Consider the following 20,182-nt stretch of genomic DNA (forward strand, 5'->3'; position numbering starts at 1 on the left):
GATTAAGTTTAAGGGTAGGTTTTGGGTTAGGGCCTCATCGACCTGTCAGGCACAAACTAGGACACTGTAACGTAGTTCTATGGAAAGGAGGAGGCGAGAACCGGCTTGTCAATATAAATAATATTTTAATAATAAACTATGGGACTGGGTGTGTAGAATCACGACCCGTGATGCCTTATTGCATCCAGGCTCCTCGTCCCCCGGCAGATGGCGGCTGCTCCATTGGGGTGGACGGTAGTGGTGAGAACTCTACTAAGCGTATCTCTCCTCCTTCCCGGATTTCGGCACCAGTGTAAAGCAGTCAATGGAAAGGAGAAGGCGAGAACCGGCTTGATAATATAAACAATATTTTAATTATAAACTTAAACAGAAGACACAAACACACACATGACGGACATGTCCGTAAACAATCTCTCTCTCCCGCACAATCCTCCGCAGCCGCCCTTTATCCCTCTCGGAGGCTTGATTAGCCTGATAAGGGACCGGGTGTGTAGAATCATGACCCGGCTCCGCCCTGCCACAGACACCTTCCTGCAATGAGAAAAATATGCACATACCAAAAGAGGGGAAGGGGAGAGAGAGAGAGAGAGAGAGAGAGAGAGAGAGAGAGAGAGAGAGAGAGAGAGAGAGAGATGAAAGAGGGTATTTATGAAACAATCCTCTGTTCATGTCAAATCAGAATGTAACATTCTTGACATTTCACAACACCTACATTCCCCATGAGACTCTTGAGAATTAATCTAGTGTAGCTGAAGTTGGACTGTGAGACAGGTTATCCCACTACACTGGCATGCCTTATGGCTATGCTGATATCAGATTCCCACCCTCGTGCTTTCAGAGCGTTATAAGGATTTTTCACTCAGTTACCTTAACAGGCTTAGATGTTTTTATTTGTCATTCTTAAATTGTTTGAGTTTGAGCAGGAAAGGGGGATTCTCTGAGGGGCTTTTTATCGTTCTTAGTTAGTGAGGTAGCGAGGGAACAGGTTATTTTGACTGCCAGACCTCGAGGCAAACACACAGGACATATGTTTATGTTTTGGACGTTGGAAAGACCTCCACCTTCCTTCTCTAGGCTGTTGGGGATGCAACAACAGTTTTTACTGTAATATTATGCCTTCTAAAGTGTTTATATAGTAATAAAACTGTAAGGGACAAAACCTTGATTGTTTACGAAGATTGGCTAGACATGCTGTCGTGGATGGTAAAATATATCAAACAACTCTTGTATACTACACTCCTTAAAAGACCTTTAAACCCTTAAAAGGTTTACTATATATTGTTCTTAAGGTGGCTATATGATCCATCCATCCATCTTGAATTTGTCTCCACATAACATTAGGAAGTTCTCTTTAATAAACATAAATCCTTACAATGCAAACCTCGATTAATCTAAAGAAGACCTCTTTCTTTAAAAATCTGGGGTCAGAAATGTATTTACTGTTTAGTTTTCCCTCAACAGTTATAAAAACACCAGTACAAGTGTGGCTTGAAATAACATCAATTGTCAGTCAACCATAAATAATTGTATCCTATATCTTGCTCTGTGTCATTTAGATTAATGACTCCTCCTTCCTTCAATACGTTTGGACACATTTGGTACTTAAAAAAGAAGAGAAAACCTAATTTATTGAAAAAAACCAACAACAAAAAAATTACCATCCAAGTCTAATTCATTCCTTTCAAATGAGAGGAGACGATATAAACACAACATGAATTAACAACGCAGAATTAAATTACCCTGCCGAGTATCACTGTGTAGATTGACATTTCTAAAAACTCAAAGTTTTGCACTGCAAATGTGCTGAGAAATTAAGCAGGGCACCACGTCCTGCAGAACTTTCCTATCCTTTATCACGCGACGGCATCTTCTCCATCCTCTCCTCTCTCCGGTTTTCCAGTAAGTGCTCTGTAAGAATTTGCACTGCTTGGTAAGCACATCGTAAAAATGCTGAGGAATGCCTGTTGAAGGGCTTGGGTTTCCTCAATTTCTTTGACTTGAAAATGCCAAACCATAAAAAATATCCGCGTACCTCCGGTGCTTTGAAAAACAATACAGGCACTCCAGTTTAAAGAGTCTGGCATGCTTTAAGCCCTAGCAAACAAACAACAATGAAATTTAAATTGCAACAAAGCCAGAAAGAAAATGGCACGGGTTTGTCTTGGCATCCAATTTTTTTATATATGTTTGTCACTCCAAATCCTAACTTTGGATAATTACATATAAATGTGGTCCAGAGCTGCAGAAATAATTTCCCATAAAACAAACTATTTAGCAGTGCCATATAACTGGTAAAAACAAACACTTCTATTGCTGAAAAATACAACAATTACAGCTGATTTCACTTTACATTTGTATACATAGAGTTTCTAAATACAGACTTGAGTGTCCCCTCCTTTAGGACGTGTTCTGTTAGCACAAATCAGTTTGTTTAGATGAATTAGTGTGATTCTATATAAGCGTTGATGGCTACACTGATCATTGATACAAGTAGACAGCCTCTAAACTATTAAATATTTTTCAGATGATACATATCAGATGATTTATGTTGTGTGTGTGTGTGTGTGTGTGTGAATGTGTATTTGTGTGTGTTTGTGTAAGCACATTTCTGCGAATGTGCAACTTTATATATTACAGCAATATGAAATGTGCATGCTTACAGTGGCCACACATGCACATACACAGCAAAGGGAATAGTAGAGCCCATTAAAATGCATTGCATTTATAATGTGTGTCCTAAGGAAATTCTTAGTGATGATTAGCTGACTACGTGTTTTGTGAAACTCACACTGTGGACATGCCCCAAGGTGAGCTATCATTTAGGAGAGTTAATGAAGCTTTTCATACCTAATTAGCCCTCGGCAAGATGGGAATTATACAACAAGAAAATGTATTAGCGAATTAAGCTGAAGGATTAGAGAAACTCTGATGGTAATCTGTTCATAAAGACAGGTCTATATTAACTTTAAAGTGATGACTGAATTGATTCACTGTTCAGCAAGATATACTTCTATTTTACATTAACTATGTGATAACATTGGCAGTTTTTTACAAATATTGGTATAAGAGGTACTATAGCGGGCGGCGTTAGTGTGAACTGTCTGCTTCCACAGTGAGTTTTCACTTTCAAGTCAACTACTGTCTTGGTGGAGCAACAGTTTGAAGAGAATATTGCTGAGCAAGTAAGTTAAACTAGCAACTTACCTAATTAATAACACATCTGGTTTTATGGCCCAAACTTTTGATGGTAACTCTATTGCCCCCTTGAGAACTGAGGTTTGTTACCACCACAATAACACAAGAATGCACGATAGTTTGACAATGCACTGGTCAAGTGTTCCCATCTGTGTACCGGGTACGTGTACTTGTGTAAATTATGTTTCTGGCCTTAGGATTAGGGATTTTTCAAAAACCTCAACCCGAAGTATGACCACTATTAATAGTAGCCTTTTCAATTACCACTAAGAAAAAGAGCAAATCATAATATAGCTGCAAGCAGCGATTAATGGGGTTTAAGTTTTTAAGGTCCTTTTAAGTACAGTATATAACAGATACTAAGTATTAATTAGACAGTCTGTTTGCAACTAATAAAGTGCCTTAATTTTCAGGTTAGATAGAATAGAGATATGGTATTTTTTTACATTTCTGACTGTTATATCGCCACCAAGAGGCAGAGTTACACACTTTTTTGTCCTTAGATTGACCTCCTACATAAGTGTTTTAAATTTGGTGATGAACCATTTAAGAAAAAGTACCCACCCCCACTTTGTACAACATGGCATACAGTTGCAATGGTGCATCGAAAGTTCAAACTTTTTTTGATAATTATTGAGATTGAGACTTCAGAGAATCTTTCTGCACTGATTTGTTCAGATCGGGTGAATGGCCTAAGACTAGTTCAGACAGCTGCTAAAAGTTGATTGGTCGATGGTGGCCATGTTTTTCAAAATATGCAACCGTCCTCATAGAACTTAATGGCAACTTGGGCAAAGACACTGCACGCAAAATGTCAAGTTCTATATTTAGTTTTTTAATTATTATAACACCACCAGAGGCAGAGGCGTGACATTTTGTGTGTCCTCAGAATGACCCCATACATAAGTGTAATGGTGTTAACATTTCAATCCATTATAAATTTATATCCATTTTAGTAAAAGTGGCCACACCCACTACGGACGTTTTGGCAAACCGTTTGATGATAAATCAAAAGTTAAAAACTAAATTTCATATTTGGACTGCTGAATCTTTCTGCACTGGTTTGGTTCCGATTGGGCAAACATCTAGGATGAGTTGGTTTTTAATTTTTTTCAAACAATCCAAAATTGCGGGAAAACGAGGGGGCATATCCAAAATTATCTGTAGCTTAAAAGATTCAGCATGACGCAAGGAAAAAAGATTTCTAGCCTTTACGGTTCAAGAGTTATGGCCCAAAATGTGATTTATTTATTTTTTTATTCACAATAGCGCCACCTATGGGCTGATGTTAGTAACCATGCTCCTTGAAAGTATCAAGTCCCTAGGACTTACGGTTTGGTCAGTTTTAGGGCAGAAAAATAATAATAAAAAAATCCTAGCCATTCAGGCTTGAACCCCTAAAAATACAGTGTATTATTTCTAGTACATGACTAAAAGAATGTTTATTTGATTTTAAACTTCTCTACTTTCAATGGGTGTAAATGACCTTCAGTGAGACTCAAACAATGATGTAGAGAAGGTTTCAGACTCCCAGAGGCCTCCATGAAAGCCACCTGCCTGGCCTTCAGTCTGCCAGAGGGGCAGTGGAGGTAAGATAAGGTTGTCTATCTCTCTTTCTCTTTCCTTGTGCCAGATTCCTAGCAGCAATGAGGTTTATCTGGAAGATAAGGAAGCAGGAAACAGTGGCCTGAGGATGGAGAGTGTGGATGGAGTACATCATTTGTTCAGAAAGAGAGAATGAGAAGCACTTTTCAGAAAAGTTATTTCTGATTGAGATTGGCCAACAAAAATAGTTTTTCCAGTTAGTATTTTCTTTCTTATTTTTAAGAAAGTTAATAAGATTTATTTTCAGAGGATATTAAAGAAATATTTCACCCCAAAAAATAAATAATTCTCTTACAATTTACTCACCCTTATATTGTGTATTATTGTGTATATAAAGCTCATTTGACTTTCTTCTGTAGAACACATATCGTTGAGACTACAGATCTCTCATCCATGTTCTTCCTGTGATTACAGACTCCCTTGTTTGCTGATACTTACCTGTTTATATGTAGTGTTTAGTGTTCTCCTGGTCAGAGTTTGGTGTTGTGTTTTCCCATGTTATCTTCCTTGTGTTTGGACTCTCATGTGTTGTAACCGATCATCTGTACATCGCTACATAACCCTGTCTGGATCTTAAAAAACAACTGTCACCATTGCTAATGTTTCTGGATTGTCTTAACTGTTGTTAGCATCACTGCTTCAAATCATCTGTTCAGTAAAACCCTCTGTGACAGGGCGGAGGGTGGGGCCAGGTCGTGATTATACACACCCTGTCCCTTATCAGGCTAATTAAGCCTCCGAGAGGGATAAAGGCCGATTGCGGACAGTGGTGCGCAGAGAGAGAGATCGTTTATGGATGTGTTCGTCATGTGTTTGTGTTAATCATTTAAAATATGATTTATATCGTCAAGCCGGTTCTCACCTCCTGAAATGCGGCGGGGTCTGAGACCGCCAACCGCGAGCGAGGAGGGGCTCGCTTCCGACCTCTTGGAGCGGGAGAATTGCTGCCAGGGGCGGGGAAGACCCCTTCTGTTCCCCGAGAATGCAGCGGGGCATTCCGTCCGCCAGGGGCTGGAGGACTGCCTCCGATCCGCACGGAGAGGTGCGGCTGTCGTCCGTTAGAGGATGGAAGAGTGGCCGAGGAACAAGCTACGGCGTATCGTGGAACCGACGAGTGTTTTTTTTTTTCATCTCTCCTCTCTCTGTCACTGCCGATCCACGTTGGCCTTTTTCCTCTCGTTTAAATTGTACAGTGTTTTTTGGGGGGCCACTACACTGTTATAGGAAGTACCCCCCTCCCCCCCATTTTTCAGGGCGGAGGTCGGGGCCGGGTTGTGATTATACACACCTGGTCCCTTATCAGGCCAATTAAGCCTCCGAGAGGGATTAAGGCCGATTGCGGACGGTGGTGCGACGAGAGAGAGATCGTTTACAGATGTGTTCGTCATCTGTTTGTGTTAATCATTTAAAATATGATTTATATCATCAAGCCGGTTCTCGCCTCCTCCTTTCCATTGAACTGCTTTACACCATGCAATTGAGTTCTTATCTATGCTTCTGTGAGTCTCTCCGTGACACTGTGTGACTGACTGAGTGCCAGTAGGCGAGGCCAAGAAAAATACGTCTTGCTGAAGAAGCAGTCATATGCAGATGTATTTAGTACTTGTGCTGTCACAAGTTACACAAATTGCCAAACTAGCCATTTTTGCAGCTTGGTTTAATTAAGGATGATGTTTTCAAATCTGAAACTTACAGTATGATTTTATAGTGCAATGACCTCTTATATGTCAAAAGATCAAGGAAAAGTTGATTCCTCATGTCGTGACCTCTTTAGGGTATTTCTTTCTGGAAAATGACAAAAATACTGATGAAGTAAATGTTTATTTTGATTAATGTATTTATTTTTGCAGTGAGAGAAAGAGCGACAGTGAGAAAGTTGACTCTGTTTTTTGTGAGGGATAGCTGTCCAAACATTTTAGCCATCTTGGACAAAGAGTCTTTCTGTGTGATAACATACATCCTTATTACTTACAGTGATGTCTCGCTAAAAGTCATGGTTGGGTGCTATATTAGGTGTAAAACAAGAAGTTTAATTCATAGGAGTTCCATTTAATATATTTGGAAGTGCAGGGACAGTGGATGTTGCATATTGCTACCTTTAATTTTGATTTGCGCCTAATCGGAGACACTTAATGCAATCTTAAGGATGGGTGTTTCTGAGAGAACCTGACTCATATTCAGGAAGATCTAGAAATATCCTTATTTATTCCTTATATGTAGACATCAAAATCAAAAAGTTAGATAGTCTCTAGTTCTACCCTTAATCTCACACTCGTACTTATAACAAGAAACGAGAGAGTTTCTATCCTATAAAAAAATGCACAAGCCACAGAAAATATTCCCTGGTCGCAGCAGTCAAACACTGTGGTCTTTGAAGACTTCAGATCCAAACCACAATTTAATCTCTACATCTCGATGGAATGATGTAATCTCAGCCGGACGAGCATTTCCTTCTCTCCTCACCCATTCACTGTACATTCATATCTCTCTTGTTTGGGTTACCTAGCTCTGAGACGGTGCTCGCTATATAGATTTGTTTGAGTGCTATGCTTCAAAAAGATACAGAGTGTAGATGTAATGACTTTAGCTTTTTCGGCTGGAGCTGAAGGTTGAGATTTTTTGTGCTATGAGGGCAATGTGGGTTTTAACAGGGCTCAGAACAGCAATAGAAAATTAAAAGCTTGGTTTGAGAACACTCATGTGTGCGTGAGGAAAATCTAGTGGAGAGTCTTGCCTCAGGCTCACAGCTCTCATTTTTACACATTTTCCTGAGGTAGAGTGGCCTGCTACCTATCAAGTTAATAAAAAAATGCAAGTACAATTTCCCTATTCTTTATTTAATTTGCACCAAGATTAGCAGTCTGGGCACATCTGCTCAGCCTCCACTCTTGAAATACTTTCTCCTACATATCTTAGCTTAATATGTAGAGAGAACTACAGTATAATAAGCCATTCATTGGTTGATTTCACAAGAAATTTGTAAACACTGCAGTTCTGTTCTATGGTGCAATCAAATCTATGAAAAGCTATGCTGTTTTTTGAGCATCTTAACCAACCTGACAGAGCAGCACAGCCTCAACCAATGTCAAGTTTGGGCAGGAGTATCTGTTTGTTTAAAGCTACACTATGTAACTTTAAAAAAAAATAACAATCTTATTAATGAGAGAGTGCAATAAAAATCCATCTTCCAAACCATGTCTTTACACAAATACACTTATAAAACTAAAATAATGATATTATATTATAAATATTTTAGAGCTGTCAGGACAGATTTCACTGGAAATTGCATACATATGTCATTTTCCCATGCGTTTTGACATCATATCCATACACAGAGAAAATAAGATCCGGCTACTGTAGCGTGTTTGTGGGAGTAGGGTGAACCTGAAAGTTTGTTGTCACAATGAACGAGAAAAATTGACCATGGATCATTCAAAACGGCAAACCTCCAGGGAATCACCGGTTGTAAAAACAAAGAAACCCAGAAGAGAGCAGAGTCTACAAGCAAAAAGTAAAAGCGACAGTGTCCTTGATAAAACACAAATCAATATCGGCTTGGCTCTTCAGAGGTGGCAACAACTCGGAGATCAGATAGGATATAAAAGCGACCCAGAGATGGCTTTTTTTCTCACTCAACAAATTAGATATTTTATTGATATGGTTTATGTATGTGTGAAGTGAAATACGTCTCCCTTACTGTTGTAACCTCCATTCCTTGATGGAGGGAACAAGATGTAGTGTTGATGTAGTGACACTAGGGGTCACTCTTGGGATCCACAAACACCTCCAGTCTTTGAGAAAAGGCCAATAAGAATTGGAGAGTGGAATTTGCATGCCACTCCCCTGTATATACGGGTATAAAAGGAGCTGGAATGCAGCTACTCATTCAGTTTTGGACTGAGGAGCCGAGACCTGGATATTTCAGCGGATAGTACAGCGTAGTAGCAAGAGGGACACAACGTCTCATTCCCTCCATCAGGGAACGGAGGTTACAACAGTAACCGAGACGTTCTCCTTCTGTCACTCACTCAACGTTGTGTCGATGTATTGACACTAGGGGTCCCTATAGAAAAATGCCACAACAGCTGAACCATGTTATGTGAACTGCCGATGCAGGTGCAAACAATCTGCTGTGTGCGTAAAAGCAGGTGCATCAGTCCGCACGTAACCTCCCCCATTGCCCCACAGTTGAGGGGGGGCAGTGTCGTAACTAGCATGTGAACAGGCCACACAAACCGCAGCCTTTTCTCTCTGTTTTCTCTGCATTGAGTATTAGATTCAGCTGGAGCCATCTAATGCTATTATACACTTCGAGGAATGTGTTCTTTTCCTTTCCTATTCTTTCAGGAGACCACATCCTGCCCGAAGGGGAGGGTTACATGTGGCAATTCGACACGTGTGCTCATCCGCCGCACATGGAAGAGGCACGGTGGTAGGTCCTGCCTCGAAGGGGAGGGGCTCTACAAACACCGCAACTGGGGCAGAGAAAGCTCTGCACATGGGAGACGCGGGTCTGCCGACAGGGAGACCATACCGCGGAAAAAAACATCACAGGGGTTACTGGAGTAGTCGGCACCTGTGGAGCACCTATCTCAGTACAGGGCATGTTGGTACCCATAGTTGGTCTGGCTAGAAACTCCTCTGTCGAATTTGCGAGCCACAGGGCTATGGAGGAAGGCCTCCAGGGTTCACAGGTTTGTGAAGTCGCATGGGAAATCGCACGTCTTCGCCTCATGGAGGGGAAAGGCGCTGTACACAAACGGTATACTTGTACAGCTGTCCCATAACCTTATCTATTCATACCTGAAATTCACGGGACGAAACCAGCTAAACCCAGAGACCAAAAAAAGCCTGCTTCCTACATCAGGCTCTACGCTGGGGACAAGGACTGGGCACGGGCTGTGGCGCAGCCGCCTGGGCTTTCGCTTCCGAAGGGGGACACCATCCCAACAGCTGTAGCAAAAATATGATGATACTGGATTTTTTTTTTTAGGTTGTATAATAGAATTATATAAAGAGTTTTTGAAGTAGGTATTTCAGACCAGTGTTTGGTGTAATCAGAATACAAAACAATTAATTACTGTAATCTAATACATTTTTGTCAAAAAGTTGTGTAACATGTTACATTTTAAATTATTGTAATCAGATTACATATACTGACTTTCATTCGTTTTAAATACGTTACTTGGATTACATATATTTCTAAAATAATATTAATGAGGATCCTTTTGATTTCACATTTATAGTATTCATTCACATTCATATTTACATCTGTTTGTGTTTCTGAGAAGGGTGCAAAACAACGACTGAGAAAATATAGACATTAATTTGAATTTGTAAAGAGGGAAAACAAAAAATTCTATAAATAGTGTTTAAGAAAGTAACTTAAAGTAATAAGTAATGTGATTACTTTTAAGTAATCATTGATGTAATCAGATTACAATTTAAGAGAAGTATTGAACAATTTATGGTGGATTACTTATTTTGAGTAACCCTCCCGACACAGTTTCAAACCAATATACAAAATCACTGCTATAGAAAACACACATTTGTGTAACATCAACTCATGACAACTAGCCTTAGTTACCCCTATATTTTTTCCTCTCAAGGCACATTAAAATATGAAATTGGTTGTAAAAAGAAAAGTTGAAATAAGTTATAGACTGAATGCTGAGGATGCTTGCTGATCATTTCAAGCACTGTGCCAAAACAATAAGTCATGTCATCATGTACTATCATCTATTTTTATGTCACAATCCAAATGCTCCATGATATAAAAAGCCACTGGATTTTATTCATGCAAATCTTTTACCGTAACTCGCATTCACTGCAACTTGACACTGCTAATAACTCACAACAAACGACAAAGTATAACATTACTCTTCTTTAAACCAATTTATCTTGCTATCATTTTCATCCATCTCTGACCGGTAACCAATGAAATGGAGGCTGTGGACAGAGCCACCGTCTGTCTCGCGGTCTGTCTTTGACATTAGGCTGCTTTTATGAATTCCTGTTTGTGAGAGGGGAGAATCGTAAACAGCATGATCTATAGAAAAGGAATGGATGACTAGACAACGTCAAGGACACAATTCTCTTCCTAGGAGTTATGCTGAATTCTTCATGCGCATTTGACTAGACATACATACACAATGGTTTATTTTAAAACCTTTTACTCTTTCCACTAATGGTAAATTCCTTCCATACCAGATTCTCCAGTAGGACACATAAGTCTGGGATTCTCACTGATATGTCTTACACCTGCTGGGCCACAGTTGCCGGAGCACTATCACATTGGGAAAACTGAATATCCTTGGCTTATGAATTTTGTGTTGATTTTGATTCATTTTAAACAACTGATGGATGTGATCTGAACACAACTGCTTGTCTACAGTATGTGTTATAAATCTAATGTCCTATCAAAATGAGACAAAAAATTAAAGTCCTGATGTCATGATATATACTGTATATACATTACAATATCCACTACAAAATGTTTGGACTGGTCTTTTCAAGACTCAAGCTAAACAATATATAAGATTAAATTTCAGTTGACTATTCACTGATTTGTCATTGATCTGATGATTTTATCCAAAGCAAGTTACAGTACACTTATTACACTGACAATTCCTCTGGAGCAACCAGGCTTGAAGTTTCTGAAAGGCCCATCTATCGTCCTATGAAATATAATAAAAATAATTGTAGCTTTTATCTAATCTGTTAGCTTTGAGGCCATTTATATGCCAGTACACTCCTAAAAGTTGACTAAATTAATATTAAGCACAAATAAACAAGCAAAATATATTTGTTCTTTCAAAAAACTAAAAAACATCAAAATTATGAATATCTTCCACTTAATGTTTGTTGAATTAAATGCTCTATACATTGAATAAATAGCTTCATATGGTAACATCTAACTTAACAAGTTTGATTCAATCACATTATTTCATATGTCTGACTCAACCTGAAAAGGTTCAACTAATGGTTAAATCAAGCCTAAATAGTTTTTAAAAGGTAACAGGTTCAAAGCTTTTTACAGTGTAGAATGAGTATGTCCCTCCCTCTGATGCCACCTCTGATAGCAATAGCAAGCAGCAAATTTGAACTTAAGTTACATGAACTAAAGACTAATGGTTATTAAAAAACTAAGGAAGTGCCTCCTCAATATGTTGTATGTCAACATAGAAAAACAAACTGCACTATTCAGTTCCATGGGTTATTTAGCCACAATGCACCTGTCCCCTGGAAATTATTGAGTGTTGGTTATGAACCTTTGTGATTTCTATCTGTTTCTGAAATGCAGAGTGAAATGAACAGGTCATCAAAAGACTTCACTGTGACATTTGAATGAAACAGGGGTCATCCCAATTTCCGTGAAACAGACCATTACATTTAGAGATCTCCTGTGTCAATTGATACATTGTAAAATAAACAAATTAGGACCAGATGGCATTTCCTGTTAAAAAACTTTGATGTTATTTGATGTGAAGCCGTCATACGTGATTGCACACACATATGCAGTCTCCTCACCATGGAACTTCAAAGCAAATTCAGAGACAAATTATGGGGAGTCAACACTCATGGCCATTTGCAGTGCTGATGGTTCACAGACTTCATGTTTTAAACCAGCTTTGCTAATTTACAGAGCAGAGCACATCATTACGACAGACGGTTTGCTTTGGTGTGGGGTGCACACATTTGGACTGAGTGTATGTGTGTGAGTGTGTGCACGTGCGTTTAGGGTGGGCTTTGTGAGTAAAGCCAAGATGGATGCTCTCAAAGACAGCAACCCATAATCTTCAAAGCAATTGTAAAATGTTATTTTCATAGTTTCTCTCTAAAGGAGGAAAATTGGGAGAAAATCAAGAAAAGAATCAGATGGTATGTCTTTGAAGTGAGGATACATTTTTGTGTAGATTAACATAAGTGTGTTCAAGAGGGATTCAACTGGATAGGGTACACTATAATTAATAAAATAGTGCCACATTGCTTAAATTCCATAAACACAATATCACAATATCAAAATCACAGTATAGAAAATACTTTTTCTAGTCAACTGATACTCTTGAACATTGTGATGATGGAGGTGTGGTCATGTGTCTGTCTGCGGGGGAGAGAGAGAGTAAGGTAAGGCTTGTCACCTGGGATGTCATTATCTCTAACACCTGTTTCTTGATGTAGTGATGGTGGAGGGAGACATAAAAAGGCACACGAGGCATCAGAGTGACAGGGAGAGAGCAGAGGGAAAGACTGTACCTGTGTGTACTCAATAAAAGCCTTAACACATTTGTGTGTGTGTGACTACTTGGCCATGGAGTTCTTTTTTGTTCATGCTTTATAAACGGCACATGAGTAATTACAAGAGTAATAAAAAAAACTCACGTTGACAGTTTGCTGCCTCCAGACTGAATCCTGGGATTCTTGGAGGACAACGTCGTCATAAAGTGTTCACCACTGGGCAAAGTCATCAAGTCCCTTGCCAGCATCCAGTAAACACAACTTCAGGCCCTCATGGAGTTACGCCTGGAGCAGGAGCAGTGTTTCCAACTCCTGCTCCAGGCTCAATATTCACCTGTATCTGGTGGTTATCATTGAGATACTATTCTGGGGAAAAAGCATAGAGTAGAGGCTGCGTTTAATTCTCGACTCACCCATCCACTGATTTTGGGAAAAAATTTACCTAATGTTAAGAATTTATTCAGGGAAATATATGTGGATGGATCCTGTCAAATGTTGTCTCTGTGTGTGATGTGCGATGCTATGGCTGGAGAGTCCGTGCCAGGGCCATCTACGTCTGCTCCACATCAGGATGATGCAAGAGAGGGAGTTTCCATCCTCAGGGGGTTCCCTTGGGGATTCCCCTCTGGACCAGTGACGTGTCGAGTCCCTCAAACACGCATTTGACCAAGTGAGAGTCATAGAGGGTCAACAGCTCCAGCAAGGCGTCACACTCACGTACCCATATTTTTTGATTATTAAAGATCGGTTGTATTGAGTGATGCAGCACACTCAATCAAAAGAAAATACAATCCAGTTATTAGTACCGAAGAGCTGTCGGGAAACCTCTTCCAGGTGGCTCACTATAATCCAATGGCCGGCCATTTAGTTCACAAGAAAATAGTGAACTGAATATAGAGCTCGGGACGGAAGTGACTCTCAAACCAAATTCATTCACCCCGGTCCTGTGTGGAGACCACCTCTCACCATCACAGCTCAAAGACATGGCCAAGTTGAAGTTGAAATTGAATTTGCGGATGTGTTCTCGCCTCTCCCCAGTTTCATGAACCTCATAGACCACCACGTCGAGACCACCCCGGGGGGTGGTGGTTCATAGCCGCCACTATCGCCTTCCTAAACACAAAAAAGGTCATTAAGGTAGACTTAGAGGCGATGCTTGAAATGGGCATAATAGAAGAGTCACACTGCGATTGGGCTAGCCTGGTGGTTCTGGTACCTAAGAGAGACGGGACGGTCCAGTTCTGTGTAGACTATCGCAAAGTGAACACGGTGTCCAAATTTGACGAGTACCCATTTCCTCAGATTGACAATTTTTTCAATAGTTCGGGCACGGCTCAATTTTATTTGACTCTTGATCTTGATTAGATTTAACAAAGGGTTATTGGCAAAGCCCTTTAACTCCAATCTCCAAGAAATAACTGCTTGTTCCACATCATTTGGCTTACACCAATTTGTGGCCCTTCTGTTCGTTTTGTTCGGGGCCCCGGCCACGTTTCAGTGTTTCATGGAAAAATTCTCAGACTCCATACAGCATATGCTGCTGCATATTTAGATGATATTATTATCATAGTAATGACTGGCGGCGGCACATGCAACATCTGAGAGCTGTCCTGAGGTCGCTGCGATGTTGGCAGGCGAGATGTTGTCCTGACCTGAGTCGGTTGGTGGGGCTATGTGGTAATGGGGGCGTGATCGTGTGTCTGTCTATGGGAGAGAGAGAGCGGTAAGGCCTGTCACCTGGGTTGTCATTATCTCTAACACCTGTTTGTTTTTGTAGTGATGGCTGAGGGAGACATCAAAAGGCACTCAAGGTGTAAGAGTGACCGGGAGAAACCAGAGAGAGACTGTACCTGTGTGCGCTTGATAAAAGCCTTTACTCGTTTGTGCATGTGACTACTTGGCCACTGAGTGCCATTTTGTTTATGTTTTATGAACAACGCTGAAGAGTAATAAAAATACGCATGTTGACAGTTCGCTACCCACTAACTCACACTGACTACAAACATGTATTATGCACTTTTTGGCTAGATTTCTTAACCTGATATAACTTCTAAAAATACAAATAAACATTTATGTTGGTTAGGTTTGTTCAGTTGGTTGATATGCATGGATTTATTTGTTTATTTGTATTTAACTTGCCTTTGTTATGACAAGATTTTCTAAGAACACTCATAAATGGATTTTAAGTAAGGATTTGATTATCATCACATAATCTGCAGCATTCTGTTACTTATGCTTTGTCCAAAGATCAAGGCATTGGAGAAACAGTTAGTGCATTGACAGTGCAATTAGTTGTGTCTTTTTGTGCGAGATGTAATCTGAATATTTCATGTAATTGCCTACCTCTGCAAGAAATGATAAGAAAATTAAACAGATCTTGTGGTCTTCTTGGGGTTCTTATGAAGGTAATGATAACATACTCATTCAAATGGACTACCTTAGGATCTCTACAAATACTTATGTGATCATTAGGATGTTGCAACCAGTGTATGTGTGTGTGTGTACATATGACATGGATGCAGATTGCACTATTATTGACCAATGATAATCACTTTCTTGATTATCACCTGGATGGAGGTGCCAGAATAATCCAAAATGACTAATTTCATTGACAAAGAGATGTGTGTTCTGCATCAACAAACAATAGTCATTAAAATGAGTAATGGCAGGAGAACACAAAGGCTGAAAACAGAATCTTAAGTACATTCCAAAAGAATTGTCAGGTTGGCATGGGCCGCACTGCTCTTAGTAGTTATATCTGCCCCACCATAACTCAACATGAAGCAGCTCACCATTTCTTTCTGAAAGGAGAAATATGTGAAGTTGTTTCCCCTTATAAATTGCCAATCTGGTAGGTTCAAAGTATGGTGTGTGAGAATTATATGTATATATATTTTTTTTATGAACATCTCTATTTATGACCTTGTTTTTGGTGTTACGTGGCTGTGTATACGACTATATTACAAATATTGAATATGATCAGTGTGCATATTCTGTTTCAAAAATTCACACATATAATTTTTAAAAGCAATGGAAAACATATTTAGCTTGCTGTCCGCATGTGTTCGAATCTGAGACTAAACACAAGCTCAAAGTTTATCCCTGAACAAACTATGGAAAGAAACATTTAACTTGCATAGGTTGGAGGAGGAATGCCAGAAGAACTGTGGAAAAGACTGAGTTATGTATTTGGCTGTTTATATACACACAGCAATGCGATTTGTTGGATTTTAAGAACACCTGAACCTTCCTTTGCAGCGCCAATATATGACTTGTATATACAAATACTGTAATTGAGAAAATATAAAACCTTATGATGTTAACAGTATTGTGATTCATGTCCATCAAGGTCAATTATTCCAATGAGTCACTACACTACTTTTAGTATCAGAATGATGGTTGGGCTTAAGTAATAGCAAGCTGGGGAAATAGGCTGTGAAACATATGTTTGTGGGGGTGATCATGGGGGACCATGGTTGGGGCTGATTGATGTGGTGTGACTCTGTCAGCTGTTGATGAACTCTTCTAACCCCACCCTTTACTCTTTAAAGTTGTCCAGTCTCCTCCCATTCCTACTTTATGACTCCGAAAGACATTAATCTTTACAAATAATCTGTAAGATTTTCATTTTGTGCAATATGTTTGTTGTATCTCAGCCATGACACGAAGATACATTTTAATCAAAAATTCTCAAGACTAGATCCAAAAAGCAGTAATATTGAACAAGATGAATGTTTCAGAGCTTTAGAAGAATGACAGAGTTAGCTGTTGTTTGTCAACTCTGATTGATGGATAACAAGACATTTTTTATTTTATTTCTGAATAACAATAACAAGTATGAATGTACAGAATTGGGTCACACTGACTTTTACATGCACTGATTTTGTCAATGCAAATCAATTCGATACCAGGTTCCCAATATATTAAATTCTGCATTCTGAGGAAAATATGTGCATCACATGTATTCTGAACAAAATTTTGCATATTTGAAGAGAGGCATTGAGGGTCAATGCTACCATAATGACGTGAATCCAGTCAGAGAATGCGACCAAGTCAAAATTTGAAAGGCACAGACAAAAAAAAAAGTTGAATGTCTGTCTTTTTACATATCTAAACATATGCCAAGAAAGCATTCATCTCATGTTGCTAACTTTAAATTTAGAATGTAATTTTAGCACTAGCATCACCAACCTGAATTGCAAAATAATGACACAAAAACTCATACAGAAGATACACCATTATTCAACAAACTGATAGTCCCACACAAAATGTACTCCATTGGTTGAGCCAATGTATGCAAGATATTTTTTTGGTCATATTGTAATAGTTGGTTTCCAAAGTTTACATGACAATTCTTCTTCTAAAAATAAATAATTGTCTCTTTCTTCTGTGCTAGCATCTCTACTACTCACTCTACTACCACTGTGAGAACTTGGCAGTCCTATACTGCAGATGTTATTAAAATTAGTATGACAAATTGTTTGCTATGTCTCATTTGTAAGTCACATTGGATAAAAGCATCTGCTAAATGACTAAATGTAAATGTATTTAATGGATTATTTAAAATCTTTACAACCTATTTCAAGAAATGTAATTTGGATCAAGCTCAGTCGGATCATTTGGATCATGACTAAGGGTATAGAAAAAAGTATTTTCATTCCAATTGATCTATGAGTTTAACCTTTTCATGAGAATGGTCTAAATTCCCTTTCAGTGCCCCCTGGAGTAAGTTATTTTTGCACATGAAACTGCACAGCCAGTAGAGGGGGTAGACTGTAGACGATTTTTATTTTATTGTAATATTTGATTTCTTGTCATTAAAAAAATTAAACGTGAACAAATGGGTTACGTCTTCTGTACTGTACTATTGATTTTGCTTATATACAGCTATAAAGAAAAACAAATGAACAAATAACATCAGCAGTCTGATTTGTCTATGCACTGTTTGCCATCTCAATGTGTGTGCTACTAGCACTAATGTAAATAGACATGATTGCATGTATCCAATAGTCGCACTCAGCATGTGTTCACTGTGAGTATACAAGTTTTAAACTGTTATCGTGGTGCTTTTGTGATATTTTCTATTTCAGTAAACAAATGTATTATATACCTGAAAAGCCTTTTTGGGTTCTGTTTGTGTGAATGAAAACTACATCTGTACCTAAGCAGACGTGGCTGCATGCATGCTGTGAACTGTTATTTTGGTACTTTTGTGATAGTTTGGCTCTCTGTTTCAGAAAAAAACTTATTATATGCCTGAAAAGACTGTTTGAGTTGCTGTTTGTGTGAATGAAAACCACTTCTGCACCCAAGCAGACGTAGCTGCGTGCATGGGAAGATCACATTTAGATGTGATGGCTGTGCATATTTAAGCTATGAACTGTTATCATGGTACTTTGGTGACAATGTCGCTGTTTGTACATAAAACAAACATATTATGTGCTTCAAAAGACTCCTTGAGCAGCTGTTTGTTTGACGAATGAAAACCGCTACTTGTGTAAAACAAATTTCAGCACGCATAGGAAGAAGATCGAGTTTGATGTATTGAGATGTAAACTTTTTATCGTGGTACTGTGGTGACGAGTTGGCTGTATGTATACAAAATTAACTTATTTTGTGGTTTAAAAGACTACAACTAACTGTTTGAGCAAATATAAATTACAGGCGCTTGACCAGTGCAGCCTGTGTCGGTGCAAAATCTGGCAGCTTGTAATGTAACTGGCTGTTGCAGAAACACCTACTCTGTGGGGCCCAGTTATTAACGTATGTATGAAAGGGTTCATTATTATTATTAGGCTGCATGTAAACTTGGCTTCTGTGTTTTATATTTGACTATGTTAGGATACAATTTAATAAGCTGTAATGAAATTATATGGCAAAATTCATCTAATTTTCTTCTGCGTACTTATCACAGTAGTGATGACATGAGCAATCATTCAAACAAGACAAACACTACTGTCATACGTTTTTGCTCTGGCAGAAGCAGACTTCTCCATGCCAGACTCTCTGGTATGATAAATGTTCCTTCTGTTGTTCTGTGTGTGAGATGATTGAGGTCTTTTATGAATCTGTAGATTGGTTGGAAGAGTTTGGAGCTCAGCTGGAGGAATCCTATACCATTATGACAGATGGTTGGATCAAAGAAAGATTCAATCTATTGTGAAATGTTGTGCATTAAGATGTTCTGGAATTTCCTTTCTAAAGAAATCAACTCATGCATACAATTGCAAAGGCAATATGTAAATGGAAAATTAATATTTAGTTATTATTATTATTATTCTAGAAGAAGATCACAAACCATCCAGCTATCCTAGGAAATTTGTGCTGGTCTTAGCTGGTCATTTCATCAACGAAGTCTCTTTTTTTCACTCTTTTAATGGATGCTGCCAGGGACATGATTTTAGAGACTTTAAATAGATCTGCTGTGACATGGTCTGTTTAAGGTGTATACGTGGTGTTATAATTATCTTTCTGTACAGACTGATTTCACAGTGAAATCGGAAACAGTAGGGTGACTTTTCTTCAGCTAAAATCGGTCTGTACATACCGAAATGCAAAACACTCCCCCTAGTGCGTATTTTATAAACTGAACCCCCCCAACCCAACTCAACTCAACTCAACCCTAACCCTAACACAAAAACCTAAACCTTACCATCAGTGGAGCAAAAACGCAACTTCCAAAGCATGCTCATCACTGGTCATCACTAGCGCAATTACTTTGTTGTTTCAATGTGGAATCTGAACCCAGGTTTCCCATGCTGCTAACGCGGTCATGCTACAAGGGAAGGATAACATATATGAGGCTATGCAAAAATGTCTGATGGGAGATGGGGGTGGTCAGTGAATCAGCATAATGTGTCTAATCCTAGTATACTGGAACTCTCGGAAACATCTTGCCGACATCCCATTTGATCATGTTGTTCTATAACACATGTCTGCATGTACATGTTTCTTGATATATACATAGGGGATTTGTATTTGTTTAATGAGGCCATCGAGGCACTACAGCATCAGAAGGCCACTCACACCCCAGTGTTCAGCCTTTTTCCTTTAGGAGAGCTTTGATTAATGAGCTCTCATGCTCTAATGAAAGCATGTGAAGAGAGGGAAGGATTTGAGTGTGACGCAAAGCTGGCAGGAGTCA

Source organism: Xyrauchen texanus, chromosome 33, assembly GCF_025860055.1.
Source record: "Xyrauchen texanus isolate HMW12.3.18 chromosome 33, RBS_HiC_50CHRs, whole genome shotgun sequence".
Taxonomy (NCBI): domain Eukaryota; kingdom Metazoa; phylum Chordata; class Actinopteri; order Cypriniformes; family Catostomidae; genus Xyrauchen; species Xyrauchen texanus.